This window comes from Plecotus auritus (genome assembly GCF_963455305.1).
Source record: "Plecotus auritus genome assembly, chromosome: 6".
In the NCBI taxonomy this organism is placed as follows: Eukaryota; Metazoa; Chordata; class Mammalia; order Chiroptera; family Vespertilionidae; genus Plecotus; species Plecotus auritus.
The window spans coordinates 136254359-136271486 of NC_137773.1; the positions used below are offsets into that span (position 1 = coordinate 136254359).

Genomic DNA, 17128 nt, shown 5'->3' on the forward strand with positions numbered 1-17128 from the left:
CCCTCTCCCTAGAGTAGCAGCAGCGCAAGTCCACAAGTTACCCCTCATAGATGCTTTGCAGGAGGGGGATCCTCTGATGATAAATGTTTCCTCCTGGACTGCCCCCCAATACCCTCTCCAGGACCCCGGGCTGGTGTCCCTATGAAATCCAGAGGGCCCCTGGAGTGGGAGGTAGGAAAACCTACCTGTGGCCCATGACCAGATCCCATCCCCAACCCCACTGGCATTCATGATCCTTCCCAATCAGACTCCAACCTCCTCTGGCCTTAATGTGTCCCTTGCTGTGCCATTGAGCAAAGCTGCCCACTGTTCCTTTCAAAGGGGTACCCTCCATCCAGCATGCTCTTATCCCCGCAGGCAGAGAGAGCAGCAGAGGCAAAGGATCTGGGCAAGAGGGGTTATGTTTGGAGAACTGGAAGCAGTCTGTGTGTCTGGAACCCAGAAAGTGAGGGGAAATGCCTGGTTCATGGAGTTGATGAAGCTGAGAAGCCATAGGAAGGACTTTTGTCTTTGTCCCAAGAGCAATGGGTGGGAGATGACATTGACAGGGTGTAGGCAGGGAGCAATGATTAGATCTGCTCTGCAAAGGTCCCTCTGGACACAGGGAGACCCAGGAAGGGGCAGTTACAGTTATTCAGGTGGGAGAGGCTCTCAGAGCCCCTAGTCCAAGAACTGGTCTGACCCTTACCCACACAGGACTTTGTGGGGTATGATTGGAGGATCCCAAGGAACCCCAGCCCAGCTGAAGGCAAACTTAAGGCACCTGTGCACACAGGAACTGGGTCACTAAGCTGTGTGCCCCCAGATTCTAGCCCAGAATGTTGGGTTTCTCTGATGAACAAATGGGTGGCTGCCGGATGGATGGATGGATGGATGGATAGATGGATGGATGGATGGATGGACGGACTGACAGACAGTGGGCAGGTGGGTGGATGGCATCTACAATCTGCTGCAGGCTGTGCCTGCCCTGGAGGACTCTCTGCTTTTGAGTCACAGAAGGACTTCCAGGCCTGAAGGGCCTGACAGGAGCTCCTGAACAAGGACCAGACTTTCCTCATGACCCTTTTGGCCTCTGAAAAGCACTCAGCCCTTCACAACGTCTCAGAGACTCTTTGAACCAGAGTCAATTTTTTGTTTTTTTTTTCATCGTACATGTGACTTGCCAAAGTGTGACGCCAACCAGCCCTGTCCTTCAGCCGCATTGCTGGGGAGGCCCAAGAAGCTGCCTTCCTAGGAGCCAGTCCTTCCTTTGAGCTGCCTCAGGACCCGGCTGGTGTTTCCCAGAGCAGGAGCTGAGAGAGGCATGCACAGGCTGGCAGCGGTCTGGTTTCCACCGTGTCCTCTATTGTCACAGCCCTCCATCAGGCCTGGCTCTGAGCCCGCTCCAGATGCCAGGCGAGCTGGGCCAGCCACTCAGAACAGGTCAGGGACAATGTAGTCGCTGTGGACCCCATCAATCACCCCTTGGCCATTGTTGTGGACAAACCAGCAGCCCACATGTGTGCCATTGTGGACATCCTTCCTGTAGTCTTTCTGGTAGCCCCTGGAGAAAGGAGAGAGATTCTGTGATGCACAGGGTAGGCAAGATGGCTCCTATGCTCATGGACGATGGTTGGAAAAGGGTGTGACGTTGCCAATTCCATAATTCTCTGGCCAAGAACAAGGTTGCATAGTTACTCCTTTTAGGGGGTTGAGTGTGGCCTTTCCCTGATTTGGAGGGGCCAAAAGGGGGCCAAAACCCCAGAGGGAAATGAAGGAACCCCAGAGAAGACAAAGCCTGCTGGACCAATGTGTGTGGGCAGAGAGAGCTCTTTACTCCTGGCTTGTTAGTGGGCAGGGTGAGGGTGTCAGATGGGTCCCCTCACCTGGTGACTGCCAGCCGATGTTTCTTCACCAGCATTGTGGCATGTATCTTTGAGGGGTCATTGCCTGGGTTGAAGTCAGACACTTTAAAAGCAAGGGGGCGGAAGAATTGTCCTGGGAAGAAAAACATTTACACTGTCAGCCCCTGTCATCGCCCCAGGTAGTATGGCCACTGGCCTTCCAGGGTTAAGGCAAGGGATGAGTGGGGTGCTCTGTGCTGGGCATGGAGTGGCTAGGATGGCCTTGCACATGGCTTTTCCCTCTGCCCTGAACAGCCTGAAGCTTGAACATTCCATACCCAGCAGCCCCTGTGACTTTGATGACATCTTGTCACTGTCCAGCACATAGAAGCCCAGAAAGTTAAGGTGGACTGGATGTTTCTTCCACACCTGGTGCAGAACCACCTTAAAAGTAATCCCTTTTCCAAAGGAGACCACCAGAGCCTCCTTGTTGATCTTCACAGAGAACCTATTGGGGGAGAAGAGGACAGCAGGGGCACAGTAGCCATGACACCAGGCATCTGAATCAAGGACATCATGGCAGAGCCCTCCCTGTTCATGGCACCTGAGAACACACAGACTCCAGAAACTCTCTCAGGGCTGCTGGAGGAAAGACATGTCATGCATGCCGACTATGCCTCCACTGAATGCATTCTTGCTCCTCCGTAAGCAGGAAACGGGCTGTCTTCGGAATCTGGAGGCCTGGGGTCCAGTCCCACCTCAGCCACTAGCTTCCTGGGCAGGTTCTACACCGTCTCTGAGCCTCAATGGGAGTAACACACCTGCCTGCCTACCAGGCTCTGGGTAATCTAAAGACATAGGAGAGGCTGAGCAGTTTGGGAACTAATAAATTCAGGCAGAGAAGATGCAAATAGGATTCTTGCTGTTACCAGATTGCCACGTCTACCTGATCCTTGGGTCCATGTAGCCCTTCCCTCAAGGTCAGCCCTATGAACTGTCCAGCTACCAATTCTGGTTCTCACAGGGGCCCTAGGCGTTGGCTCAGTTCTACCATGGTCATCCTCCCCCAAGGCAGGAGCTGAACTCTGAGGCCAACTGTCTTCCCTGCAACTCCGTATGGGTCTTCTGTCCTCAGATTTCTACAAATCCTTCAAGCTTCCTTCGATCGCGTCCCGGTATGGGGCCTTACCTTTCCGAGGTGACCGTGACTGTATCCAGCCACCTGAAATTACTCGCAGCAGCCCCATTCTGCAGAGTAATCTTCTCTGTGGTCACCTCAATCTGGAAGTCCATCGGAGTGTTGACAATGCCCACTTTGCCAATGTAAATCTTTCTGTTCTTAGAGTTAGAGCTGTTTCCCTTGTCACCAGTGATCTGCCCATTTACTGTTATGCCTGCCAGGGGCAAGGGGCAGTAAGAGACCAGCGATATCTTCTGATCAGCTGGCCGTTAAGGATGTGCCTTCCCCCTTAGCCAGACTTGCTGTGAGGTAGCAGAGTGGGGGTCCCCAGAAGAAACCAGAACTTCACAGTTAACCCCATCTGTTCCTAGACACTCTTGGGTCATGCTGTTGGCTGAGGGCCCACAGTGTAGACCTGTCTCTTTGCCTGGGCCAGGAAGTATTGTTGTTCAGAGAAAAACTATTCCCCAGCTATAGGCTGAGTCCTGCCTGCAGGGCCAGGCTGCCCTTAACTCCAACCATCTCCCCAACACACTGGCCCCTGGGGAACTTGGCTAGCCTGTGGTTCTGGACAGCCCTCTCCAGCGTGTAATCTACATAGAAAGATGGGAGTGTTGTGGGCAGAGTAAGGACCTGATCATGTGCCCACCCTTGGGGTCTCCAGGTCTTCCCAGGAAGACCCTTGGCCCCAGCCCCTCCCTTGGCCCCCACCTGTAATGGGGTCCTAAATGAGGCGCAGCACTGTACCTGGTTCTTCATCAATGTTGAAGCAGATGGCATCCTTATTCCCTCGGACTTGGATGATGAAGTGGGGGTCTCCATCCACTGAGGGCACATCATAGAAAGGGCTAGGTGCTGGGCCTCACCCTCTGGCCTCTGTGGGATGGACTCCTAGACAGGCAGGAGGCACTGGTCCCTGTGCCCTAAGCCTTGCTCCCGGAGGAGCCGGGAAACTCACCATAATAGTAGGGTTTAGAAGGAGGCTGGTAGCTGTCTGTGGACACAAAGAGAGAGAGGGCTGAACTAAACAAGCAGGCCTGGGGAGGCACCAGAACCCTACCCAGAGTTTGGTTCATACCCCTCCCCTTCCTGCTTAATAATGCTCTCAACAACCACCCACCCCCATCTCCTCAGGATCCAACCATCTGCCTGCCCCAGGGAGCTGATTTAGGAAGACTCCAGGGGGGGTGTGCAGGGCTGTGCAGGGGCAAGAGACTGTGGCTGCGGCGTATACTCACTCTGGTAAGCCTTGGCTGGGGCCACTGAAAACAGGAGCCAAAGGGCAGTCGTGAGCGGGGACCTCGGGTGCCCTGTTCCCAACACCTGAGCCTTTTGCCTGTCTTGGGGCTACCGGTGTGCAGTGAAACCCCAGCACTGACAGACAGAGGGTGGCGATATGAGCCTTAGCTTAGGCTATAGAAATGGGGGCATGCCTAGGAACTTCTTTCTAGGACTAGCGGTGATATGGGTGTGATTTTAAGGCCAAGGGCGTGGCACTTTGATATGGCTAAAATGCAAGCCATCAGATGGTCAGCTTCTCTGTCATGATTAATGCGTTCAGCAGATCCTGTCTGCCACTCTTGATCTCCTGCCCCATCCCTTGTTGGGGTGGGATGAGGCTTACAGATGTCCTTGGTAGTAACACACACACACTCACACACACACACACACACACACACACACACACATACCATATGCACATACACACCAATGATGTACATTTGACAGGGCTGTTCTAAGGGGAAAGCTGGATAGAACAATCTGTATTGATGGAGATGAGGTGGGCAGGGGCTGGGGTAGCTCTGCCTGGGGGTGATGGACTTGTGAGGGGTGAGGCTCCAATTTCATGATGAGAGAGACACAGGGTGCTGTGAATTCCAGCTCAGGCACTGCAACCAGGCTGCCTGGGCCAAAGCCCTGGCTCAGCATCTGCAGACGGAGTCCTTGCGCACACAGACCTAACTTCTGTGCCTCAGTTTCCTCACAGTAAAATGAGAACCTTACTCAGAGGGTTGCCGTGGGACTCATGGAGTGTGAGTGCCCAATGTGGGACATGCTCATTTTGCAGGCCACATAATAGTCTCGTACTGACTGTCCCTCCTTGGGCAGAGCAAGCCAGCTCCAGTCAATGGACAAGGGCCCTGGCGCTCAGAGAGGGCAGAGCCTGGCTCAAAGGTGCTCGTGAGTGGGCAGCGGAGCTGGGACCTGAGCCCAGGCATGCTCAGAAAGGCCTCCTGGGTTCTCTCTTATCTCCCTCCCGGGACCCCCACCCAGCTGCTGGCTGAAGCTCACCTGATTCCTCAGGCCCTGTGAGGGAAGAAGGGGAGAAATGCATTAGCAGCCACCGACTCCTGGGGTCTGGGCCAATGTGATCCATATGCTGCCTGTCCAACCAGCCCCAGGCTGTGGGCCTCCCAGCAGCCAGCTGTGCTCCCGGAACCAGGAGCTCCAGGCCTGGCCTGGACCAGCTCTTTACCTCCCGTGCTCCCCAATGCCCACACCCTCAGACATGTGGCCAGTTGTGGGGATACTCAGGACTGCCCTCTTGGGGTATGGTGAGCAGGCCTGGTCCCAGTCTCCAGCTCTCAAGCCTCTTGCTCTCGCCATCCCCAGGCGTGTGCTTGGGGCCTAGCTATAAGGCTGGGAATGCTTCTTCCTGTCTAACTGAGCCCTTCCATGTTGCAGCCTAAGTCCCTCTCCCGGAAGTGACCCTGGGCAGGGGACTAACTCCTGTACTCACATCCCTTTAGAGACGCAGAGGATCCTGAGCACCCCACCCCATACTGTCCACGCTGATGGCTTCACTCCCTCCACACACGCTCCCCAGCGCTTGGCCAGCTTTCCTTCAGTGTCCCTGGGCCTGCTCCTCTTCAGTGGGGCTGGGTCTCCCCAGCCTGGCCCACTCCTCTCAGGACACCCAAGGCCCGGCCCTAGAGGAAGGCCTCCACGTTCTGGCCTTCACTCCCCATGCCCACCTTCCCCAGGCTTGTCAGCAAGAGCCATCTGGTTGTCACTGTCCTCAGGCTTGGTCACCACCATGGAGGTCAGTGGAGTCACAAAGTGGTACTTGAGGGATAGGTCCAGGGCCTGGGCTGTGAGGTTCTCCTTCTCGCTTCCATGGGCGTTCTTGCTGTAGGGAGGGGCGTGGCGAGAGGGTCAGCCAGGAGCTCAGCTCCCCGCCCATCTTCCCTGCTCTGACGCCCAGCACCAGGCCAGGAGCCCCATTGGCAGCCCAGGGCCCCCGATGCGCAGTGTGGAGCCTGCTAGTGCTCAGAAAAAAACTGGTTCACCAGCTCCCTGGGACAGATGGACAGGCTGTGCTTTCTCTCTGAGGGGGCCTTCATTTCCCCAGATCTCCCATCCAATAAAAAAGTAATATGCAAATTGACCATCACTCCAACACACAAGATGGTTGCCCCATGTAATCAAAGATGGCCACCCCATGTGGTCAAAGATGGCCGCCATAAGATGGCCAGCAGGGGAGGGCAGTTGTGGGCAATCAGGCCAGTAGGGGAGGGCAGTTGGGGAGACCAGGCCTGCAGGAGAGGGCAGTTGCGGGTGACCAGGCTAGCAGAGGAGGGCTGTTGGGAGCTCTGTGAGGGTTGGTTCTGGGTCACCATTTGTCCAGCAGCTGCTCAATGGTGAGGTAGGCCCAGAGCCTCTCAATGTAGCTCCCGAAAATGTAGTCCTGCTCCTGCAGGGCCTTCTCCATCTCCTGCAAGTCCACCTCCTCTGTGAAGGTCAGGTCAGTGAGCGCCTGGGGCAGGGGTGGGAGAAGGTGAGAGGCGTAAGGAATGGAGGCCTGAAGCCAGGTGGGCCCGGTTCAGGGGCGGCATTGCTAGACCATCAGCCTGTAGGCACAGGCTTGACCCTCCATTCCCAGCCTATATCCAGGCCCAGCCCAGCTTACCCTGTGGCCCTTCACATCTGCCTTAAAGTTGTTCATGTCCTCGTCCACCAGGCACCCAGCCACCACAATCTCAGAGCCATCATAGAAGTGCTGGTAAGTGTTCCGGGTCAGGTCCAGGATAGCGTTCTCAGGGTACTCCACCTCCACTCCCGTCAGCAGTGGATTGGCCACCTCCTCATAGAAGCCCTGGAGTCCATAGAGGGAACCTGGTCATCTCAGGCCACCATGGCAGGCGGGCACGGAGAGGAGTGTGGGAGGGTTCTCACTGACGCCTCCGAAGGTTGTTGAGTCCCACAGGCTGGGCTGGGCCTGGCCTGATCTCTACTTCTACATGGCCCTGGCTGTGTCCTTCAGTGTGCGGGAGCCCCTTCTGCCTCCCCCATTTCATCCCACCCCACCCCTCGCAACCAGAAAAATACACGCGTTCTTGCACTTAGAAAGCACTCAGGAAATGTTTGTTGCAATGAAGGGAAGGAGGAGGGAAGGACAGCAGGAGAAGCTGGCTAGAGAAGGTGTAGGGTGGGAGCAGGTGCGGATGGAGGCCCAGGGGTCCACGGCGGAGGCGGAGATGCAGGCATCTGTGCCAGGAAGGGTTGGGGTTGCCAGATTTAGTGAATGAAAGTACAGGACATGCAGTTAAATTGGAATGTCAGATAAACAAGAAGTTAATTTTTGTTATAAGTATGTCTGTTATGGGCTGAATTGTGTACCCCCAAAATACCCAAAATACGTAGGTTAAATTCCTTACCCCCAGTCCCTCAAGATGTGGCCTTGTTTGGGGACAGGGTCTTTTCAGAGGTAACCAATTCAAAATGAGGTCTTTGGGATGGACCCCAATCCAATGTGACTAGTGTCCTTATTGAAAAGGGGACAAACACACACAGGGGAGAGGATGTGAAGAGACAGGGAGAAGCCGTGGAGAGAGGCCTGGCAGATCCCCCCTCGGGGCCCTCAGAAGGAACCAACCCTGCCGACACCTTGATCTTGGACTTCCAGCCTCCAGAAATGTGAGACAGTACATTTCTGTTGTAAGCCTCTCAGTTTGTAGCACTTTGTCCTGGCAGCCCCCCAAACTAATACACTGTCCTATGCAATCTTTAGGGCAGACTAACACTACAAAAGTACTTTTTTTTCCCCTCAGAAGTTCATATTTAACCGATGTCCTATATTCACTCTGGCAATCCTATGGAGGAACCTCTTCCGAGCAGCCCAATGACAAAGCTGGAACCATTAATGATGGATAAGAACCAGAGGTAGATTTCAACTTAAGAGGAAGTTCTTTCTAATTATTGAAATGATCACCTGATGGCACAGCTCCCTGAGGAAGAAGTGAGCCCCTCATTCCTGGAGGGGTGCAAGACAAGGCATACCTGCAGCTGCAAGTTGGCATCGGAATCCTCATAGATGCGCCGGGCGAACCCATCGTTCTCCAGGGCCAAGCTCTCCAGGAAGTTATAATTCAGATTGTTGCCAAAGCCCAGGTTATATAAAGGGAACCTGCCTCCAATGGCACTCAGCACGTTCTCCTGTATTTTAGCGGGTCTGCTTTCACCTGAAGGATAAAGGGGTGTTGACACTCTAGCCACCACCCGGACAACTGTCTGGACCCGCTCTGTCTGAAGAGATCTGACTCCTGCACATGCAGCGCGGGTGGTGTCATGGCCAGGAGACTTTGTTCTGCCAGAGGGTTGGGGAGGCCTGCCAGGGGGAGGCAGGTCCCTGACCTTGAGGGGCTCACAGTCCGCAGGAGCCATGGTGAGAGCTGCCCAAGGTCTTGCAGCAAGCGGGCTACAGAGCCAGGAGCAGCAGCTAGGCGCTGCGGTTCTAATTTAGAGCCACGGCCGCCTGCCTCACCAGTATTGGCGTCCCCGTCAGTCAGCATGATGACGATGGAGGTGCTCCTCTCAGGCACTCTGTGCTCCTCCCGGGCCTTGTTCAGCATGGTGATGCCTGTCAGCAGCGCGTCGTTGATGTTGGTCACTGGCACACAGAGAAAACCTTGGGAGGGAGCCCTCCGGGGACCATCTTGGGGGAGGGGTTGGGACATTAGGCCCTGCTGCTGTGCCCAAGGACACTGTCTGCCAGTACGTGGTCAGGGCAGATATCTAGGTTGCAGGTTGCAGGTTCAATCCCCAGTTGGTACACTAGTGAGTGAAGAATGAATGGTTTACCCTTCCAAATGGGGGTAAAACCTGCCTCTCAGGGTTGCTGTAGGATAGAAGGACATGGTGATGGTAAAAACAATTTGGGAAACAGTCAGATCGACTCCTGGCCCTTCACTGGGAGGAGAGGGGAGCAGTAAACACCTCACTTGTGATTTTCCATAAGAAATGACCAACAGTTAAAGTTAAGGTTCTCTGTGGCCTTATCTTGCTGGGAGTTGTGGTTCACCAGCATCATGGGATAGAAACAGACAGATGGGTTTCCTTAGACCCTGAGATCAAGCCTGAGGACCCCTCCCCACTCCCACCTCTACCACCAGCCAAGGTCTGCTGGCCTGGCCAGCAAACCTGTGCCCCAGGGAGGAGGGAAACAGGCTGTTCAGGCAGAGGGAAGGGCAGGACGTTGCTCCCCCTTCTGTTCTTACTTCCTCCTGGTCCAATGTTCTTCACAAACTCCCTGGCCTCCTGGATGTTCTCAGGAGTGGCTTGAACTAAAGTGTCTTTCCAAGTGGTCACACGTCCACTGAACAGGATGAAATTCAGGTAGTCCTCCTCTTTTATATCTTCCAGGATTTTGAGGAGGGCATCCCTTGTCTGGGAAAGAGAAAGACAAGCAGACAAGGAGCTGGGAGAGGGAGCCACAGACCCCCTGGTGTCTTCGCAGCTGGAGCTGGCAGTGGGGCCCCTGCAGCCTGCAACAATGGGGTGGATATTTCTGCCTTTTTTATCCTATTCTCCTTCCTCCTCTTTCACTGGAAACATCAGCTTTGTCCACACAAAGACACAAAAAAAACCCAAAAACACACAACAAGAAACTGTTGCCCAGCCTGGGTGGCTCAGTTGGTTGGAGTATTGCCCCGTGCACCAAAGAGGTTGTAGGTTTGATTTCTGGTCAGGGCAATTACCTGGGTTGCAGGTTCAATCCCTAGTTGGTGCACCTACAGGAAGCTACCGATTTATGTTTCTCTCTCACATTGATGTTGTCTCCCCCTGCCTTCTCCTCTCTCTATAAATCTATAAACATATCCTTGGGTGAGGATATTTTTTTTAAATATCTACTCCCACCTTTCCCTACTTGCACAGAAGAGAGTACCTGCTCTATTTTCCGGCCATACATGGAGCCGCTGGTGTCAATCACAAAGACCACATTCTTAGGCACCACAGGAAGGCCTTGAGGTGCAAAGAAGTGCACAAAGTAGCCATTGACTATCTGGAAAGGGGAGAGAGAGACTAGAGGTCATGTCCATGAAGCACCATACAGTGGCTACTCTTGCAAATAAAAGCTGACATTTAGCAGGGCAAGAAGATGTCCGTTCCCACACTCCTGAGTGTGCCACGCAGGTTCTGGTCCGTCTGCCATCCCCATGCCCTGCAGGAAACTTGGCGATGGATCCAGTATCCAGGGTGATTCAGCTGCGTCCCCTCCCGCACCAGCCCTCACTCCACTGTGATGCAGAATCCACCAGCCTGATGAAGCCAGTAGGGAGGTACCTGTACGTTGGCTGGAGACTCTCTGTTCACATCGTAGGTTATGATGAAGTCTCCGTTGAGGAGGGTGTCTCCACAGGTTGGGCATGAACGCTGTTGGTCCAAGCTGGGCTTGAAGGACGCATGGCCCTGAGGGAGGGAGGTGGAGGGTTTTGCTCAGCTTGTCCAGGCACTGCCCACTGCAGACCTCAGCCCATGGGTGCCTTGGGGGCTGAGGCACAGCCCTCATAGGGAGAAGCCCAGGGATGGGCACCCGGCAGTCCTGCCACCACCCAGCATACACTGGACTCCTGAGCACTTCTCTCTCCTCAGAGATCAGGGGCAACTTGGAGGAGAGTGGCCTTACCTAATTCAGCCTTTGTCTTTCCCTGTGCAGCTAAGTCCCTGTGTTCAGCCTACTTGGCCTTCAGCACTGAGAAGCCACTTACGGAGGGGAGCTTTGCACCGTGAAAAGGAACTTCATGTTGGGTGGTATGTGCTGGTGCCAAGAGGAGGAGGGGGGGAAAGGAAGCAAAGCAGGGAGGTGGGAGAGGGCACTGCCCTGCAGAAGCCAGCAGCCCTCTGAGTGTGTGCTCCTTGGGCCTCGCCCTAGAAGTCCTGAGTGACTTAGGTTTGCTCTTCATGTAAACATGCATGCATCCACAGCCCATGGTCAGCAAGACCCTGGAATAGTAGGGGTCTTGGGGATCAGAGTCAACCACTAGCAGCAAGAATAAAGTTCCCTTTCAACTTCCACCCGCTCAGTGTGGAGTCAGCAGATCTAACTGACTGCCTCTGGCCTCAGTCTTCTTATCTGCAAAACAGGGGCAGTAACCTGTCCTGCCTACCTCACAAGGGAGAATGAGACTGGGCTTTATAAATGGTCCCCCCACACATACCAGTTCCAGCCCAAGGAACTGGCCAAGCACTATGAGGTAATCAAGCACCCCTACTTGCCCTGCTGAAACTGGGGGCCAGGATGAGAGGTTGGGGAAGGACTGCTGGGGCATGTCAGTTCCTCCAGCAGGTTGTCCTCAGCAAGCAGCCCCCTGCCTCCAGCATCCCCACTCCTGACCCAGGTGGCCAGGGAGACAGTGATGGCAGCAGATAGACACACGCTCACTAGCATCAACCAAGCCCTAGGGCTCAGACTGGTCTGCTAAGGACTGGGATCCTGCCCCTGCACCCCAGGCCTGAGAGACATCTATACCACCTTTTTCCCTGAGAAGGACTTGCTGAGGGCGCTTCCCAGGAGGTCATTGGTAATGAATGAGGCCTGAGCATCCAGCATGCTAATGCCCTGGGGCTCAAAGATGTCTACCTCGATCTGCAATGTGCAAAGGTAAGGAGATGTTACTCAGTGACAGTACAGAGGCCAACCTCTAGGACAGGGCCCACAGAGATGGGTCAGTGATGGTGCAGGGAACAGCTTCTAGGACAACTCTGTGAAAGCCACACCTGGTATCTCCCACCAAGAAAATGACCAAAAGGGCCCGTGAATGGTCCTCTAACCCAAAAGCCCTCCAATGGCCTGCCAGATGGTGTCCAATTTACACCATGAAATCATTTCAGATCTCATGTAGGTAGAACACCATTATAACCAGTTACCAGCTCTGCAGAGACTCTTTGTGAAGTTGCCCCAAGGGCCCAGCATCCAAAGATCTGGGGAAGTCCAGCCCAGCCTCCTCCTCCCCTTGGCCCAGTTGCTATGGCCAGAGCCATTGTAATTCCCCCAAGCTTCCTCAACCAAGTGGCGAGGCCTTGACCTTGCTCTGAGATCCGCCCCAGGGGCCCTTCCCCAACCTCCCATCCTGTGCCCACAGTTTCAGCAGGGCCTGCAGAGGTGTTTGATTACCTCAAAGTCCTTGACCAGTTGTTTGGGCTGGACCTTAAGATACATCTCGTACTTGCCCTTGTTCCTCTTCAGCAGCTCTTTGTAGGTTAGCTCAAACGTGACTTTGCTGCCCGCAGCCACATTGACTGACACCGTGAATTTCTCCAACTTCCGCCCAGAGGCCCTGAATGGGGTGCAAGACAGCGACTGCCCCACAGACTGCACAACCCCACCCATCTGGAGCCTTGGGTTCAAGTCAGCCCCTTGGGGGAGACACCTACTCTCTCTAAGCCTCGTTTACCTCAACATCAAAATGGGATAATGTTTTGAGAATTACGGACACATTTTGCAATAAGAAGAAGAAGAAGGAGGAGGAGGAGGAGGAGGAGGGGGGGGGGAGGAGGAGGAGGAGGAGAAGGACTGCTGCCATTGTTTTTTGCATCCCTTACAGACTGGACAATCTCCCCAAGGTCTGGGGGTCCATACTTACTTGACCAATCCAGCTGTCTTGCCCTGGGACACAGCCTTTTCATACTGCTTCTTGGCAACTTCCTTCCCCTTGACATTACCAGGGTAGGTAACACCATCAATGGTCCTGCAGGGAAAGAGTTGGGGGGCTCATGCTGGGCCAGACTCCCCTCCAGAGCCCAGAGCCAGCAGCCATGGGGACACCCACAGCGTGAAGTTGGTGATGAAAGCCGTCTTGGGCAGCTCCACATCAAAGGAAACCTCCTTGGCGGCATCTGCCAGGTTGACGGCCCTCGTGGTCACAACATTGTGAGCAAAGCGGGAGGTCACCTTGCAGCTGACCTTGGTGCTGTAGACCTCAATGTCATCGGCCTTCTGTGGGAGAGGGGATGGTCATCAGTGGTGACCTGCCAACCTGGGCCCTGGGAAAGGAGGTCTTCAACCTGGCCACTCCCCTTCCAAACTCCCTTTACAGATTCCAAAGGCCCTGCCTGGGAAGCGTCCCAGTCACCCCTGTTGGAAGCCCGGTGGCCTCCTCCATCCCCCTGATCAGTTGGCCACCACTGTCCTGATGATGGGCACCTGGGCAGTCCCGGTGCCCCTGGCATGGGCTGGCCTTCCTGAGCACCTCTCTCTCCTCAGAACCAGGGCCTTCTTGGAGGGCAGAGCCCTTGTCTGATTCAGCCTTTGTTTCTCCTTGTTCACTAGGCCCCACAGGTTCCTTAGCTCAGCCTACCTCGTTGCTCAGCAGCAAAAAGTCACTTAGGAAGGGGAGTTTTGCACCATGACAAGGAACTTCACATTATGCCAAGAGGAGAGGGCGAGGGGAGGGAGAAGGGAGGGTGAACTGAGGAGGCTCTAGGGAGGTGTCTGGGTTAAACATGGCCTCATTAATTTTTATAATCTGTTTCCATGCAGCCTGTAGCCAGTGAGATCTTGTAAAAAACAAATCTGACCCTGTTCCCTCCCTCGTAAAACCCTCCCGTGCTCCCCATTGCCCTCAGGACGGTGTTCCCCATGTTCTGAGGTCCTCCAGGCGTGTCCTGTCACCTCCACTCTGGGGCTCCAGCCACACCAAGACTCTGCCCCTATGACCCCGGGGAGTCAGAGACCTGTCCCAGCTCTTCCTGCTCACCTTTCACACTTCCATTTAGAAAGCTGGCCCTCTACCTCCTATTGTGCCTTTTGGTAACTGTGTGATTCTACCTCTCAAATAGGCACTTATTTCCTGTGCTGAAAAAGAGTGTGGGGCAGGACTTCATGCCCCTAGTATTCTCTTTCCCCTGGGGGTTCGGGGGAGGGTGAACTGACCGAGGCTCTAGGGAGACGTCTGGGTTAAACATGGATATAAAGGTGCTCCGTGAAGGTGTGACACGGCCTTTCACTGCCCAGCCCAGTACCAGCAACTACTTGGTAAGTGTTTGTGGAAGGAAGGACGGTGCAATGGCCATCCTGGGCTGCATCTGGTGAGGTCCGGGGGGCATGGTTCTATGGCACTCTTTCCTGGGGGTCGTGAGTCACATGGGGGTCTGCCTGGGTAGGGGCTGTGAGCTGTGTGTCAGCTGTGCAGGACCTGTGCTATGGCCCAACTCTTCAGCTGTTGGGCAACCAGCTCCACCATGCCCCCCTCACCATGCCCCCTCCCTGGTGAAAGTCCTCTCCTCTTCCAGGACGCTGCGTTTCTGGAAAAGCAAAGACAAACACACTGTCAGGTCAAGGCCAAAGCCACTGTGGCTGGGGGGCAGGTTCTTGGCAGAGGCCAGGGTTCAGTGGTGACCCCCCCACACACCTTGAAGGGCCTCTGGATGTAGGACCCACCTGGAGTCATTGGTCTGAGGAGGAAGGGCTCTGAATATACGGGGAAACTGAGATCCGGAGAGAGCAGGTCTCAGGCTACCCAGAGGAGAGGACAGGGCTTTTCCCCTGCTGCACAGACCTCGGCTCACTGCCTGTCCCTGCACCCGGGTCCATGAGGCCTCCTTGCACAGCACCCCGCACCACTGCACACCACAGGCTCAGCCCAGCCCTTCCTAGGCGCCTCTGTTTTTTTCTCGGAGGTGGAGCTGCACAGCTGCTCAGTGAGGTGAGCAGTTCGTGGTGTATCACCCATTTGACAGGTGGGGAAACCGAGGTGCAGGGAGATTTAAGAGCCTTGCCCAGAATCAAAGGGAAAGTTTGGAGGCCAGTCCTCCCAAATCCCAGCCCTGTCCCCTGCAGCTCACGACCCCGCCCTCTACCTCCCCCTGCCCCATGTAGAGGACCACCCAGGCTGGGACCTCTGCCCTGTGATGGACCCAGATTGTGAAGAGAGGACAGACTTATCTCAAGTGGCCGGGAGGGGCTTCTTGGGAAGCCAAAGGCCACTGAGCTGGAGAGCAGGGCCACGATGAGGCAGGGCCACTGAGCAGACGCCATCGCTGAGCACGCAGGCCTGGCCCGCAGTCTTTATAGGAGCCATATGACCGGTGGGGTCAGTGACCTCCAGCAGTGCGGGAGGAGCAGGAGGTGAAGGCTGTCTGGGAAGCCAGTGTGTGGATGGAGTAACAGGGCCTGGATTTGCCTGAACCAAAGGGGCCCCATGGGTATTGTCAACAGCATGTGAATTTCACTCCCAGCGGCTGGGGGACATGGAGGCCTGGGGTAAGCGAAAGCTGTGTGTTGGCAAATGAGCCCTGGGACTCCCTGGGTGGGGACAATAGTGACAAGGTGTGGAGTCACATTTAAAGCAAATAGCATCTCTCAACCTCGTTGCCTCTTACTCATACCGCTGGCATAGCCCTTGGATCGCAGCCACCCCCTGCTCAAGGCGACCAGGGCACAGAACCAGACCCATCACTCTAAGGCTCCCATTTCCATGGCTGCAGCCCTTGCTCATTATCCTTCTCTGATTCTCATGGCCCCAGGGAAAGGATGAACCCCAAGTCCTGTGGTCCAGCTCTCTCTGTGACCTGGTTCCAACTTGCTTTTCTGAACTTTCTCTCCGCCCACTGGCATGCCCTTCCCTTTTCTGCACATTCCATCTCTCATCTCTGCGCACCCCTGTGCCCTCCCCTGGAGCCTTCCTCTTTCATCCCCTAGCTGACCACAGGCAGCTTGCTGCATCATTACCCTGTGTTGAGGTTTGCATGTTGAGGACTGATTGTGGCCTCTAGACTCTGGGCTTCAGGAGGGACAGGCCATGTCACATTCATCCCTGAGTTCCCAGGGCCTGGCCAGTGACTCAGGTGCCCTCAGCCTCTTAAAGAGTCATTTCCCGCCCTGGCAGGGGGACTCAGTTGGTTGGAGCATCATCCATACACCAAAAGATTGTGCTTTCGGTTCCTGGTCAGAGCACATACCTGGGTTTCAGGTTTGATCCCCAGTGAGGGCACATGCCTGGGTTTTGGATTTGTCCCCCAGGTAGGGCACGTGCAGGAGACAACAGATCAATGTTTCCCTCTCTCCATCTTTCCCTTCCTCTCTCTCTGAAAATCATGTCCTCAGGTGAGGATTAAAAAAAGAGAGAGAGAGTCATTTTCCAACAGTGTCCAGTGAGGCTAGAGGGCTGGCCTCCAGGACAACGGAAGCTTTGGAAGCAGGGTCTGGTCCCCTCTTAGTAGGGAACGAGACTCCTGGCCCTCACCAGGTCCCTACCAGCCCCTAGATCATCCAAAGTGGCAGCTATGAGCAAAGTGACCCAGTAACCCTCTCACTCAGGAACTCTTTCTGTTTCTTTTTTTTTCTTTAATATATTTGTATTGATTTCAGACAGGAAGGGAGAGAGAAAGAGAGAAAGAAATATCAATGATGAGTGAGAGAATCATTGAGTGACTGCATGCTCCCTACTGGGGATCGAGCCTTCCATTCGGGCCTGTGCCCTGACCGGGAATTGAACCGTGACCTCCTGATTCATAGGTTGAGGCTCAACCACTGAGCAACACTGGCCAGGCCCCCTCAGCCACTCTTAATGGAGTTGACAAGGATGCCTGGGCACAGGGCAGCTAATTTATGGATTGGACCATGGCCTTGGCTGAAAGTTCTGCCCCTGACTGTGAGATGTGCAGAGAGAGTTTACTGCAAGGAACAGAGAAACAGAGGGAGAAACTACCTCATGCCCAAATACTTCAAGTTTTGTGGGCTGACAGCTGAAATAGCAATCTGAGGTTACTCAAGAGGCTCCTGAGGGACAGCTGGGGACTTGGAGGGACCAAAGGTCATCATACAGAATTTAGACTTAGATAGAACCTAAGAGACCCTCAGGCTCGCCCATTTCCTTTCTATAGGACCAGGAAATGAGGCCCCAGT

At 54.7% G+C, this 17128-nt stretch overlaps 1 pseudogene across 1 annotated transcript; it reads right to left on the bottom strand.

Moving 5' to 3' along the window:
- Positions 1 to 384: 384 nt before the first annotated feature.
- On the bottom strand, positions 385 to 14672 carry LOC308251836 (inter-alpha-trypsin inhibitor heavy chain H3-like; annotated as a pseudogene). The gene is made up of 19 exons: positions 14634 to 14672; positions 13053 to 13219; positions 12867 to 12971; positions 12398 to 12560; positions 11756 to 11869; positions 10567 to 10692; positions 10169 to 10285; positions 9501 to 9669; positions 8768 to 8893; positions 8284 to 8465; positions 6914 to 7099; positions 6621 to 6760; positions 5966 to 6133; positions 3962 to 3993; positions 3715 to 3828; positions 3013 to 3217; positions 2162 to 2331; positions 1866 to 1977; positions 385 to 1543 (listed from the first exon to the last, which is right to left on the bottom strand). The product of its transcript is annotated as an inter-alpha-trypsin inhibitor heavy chain H3-like (transcript).
- Positions 14673 to 17128: the final 2456 nt, after the last annotated feature.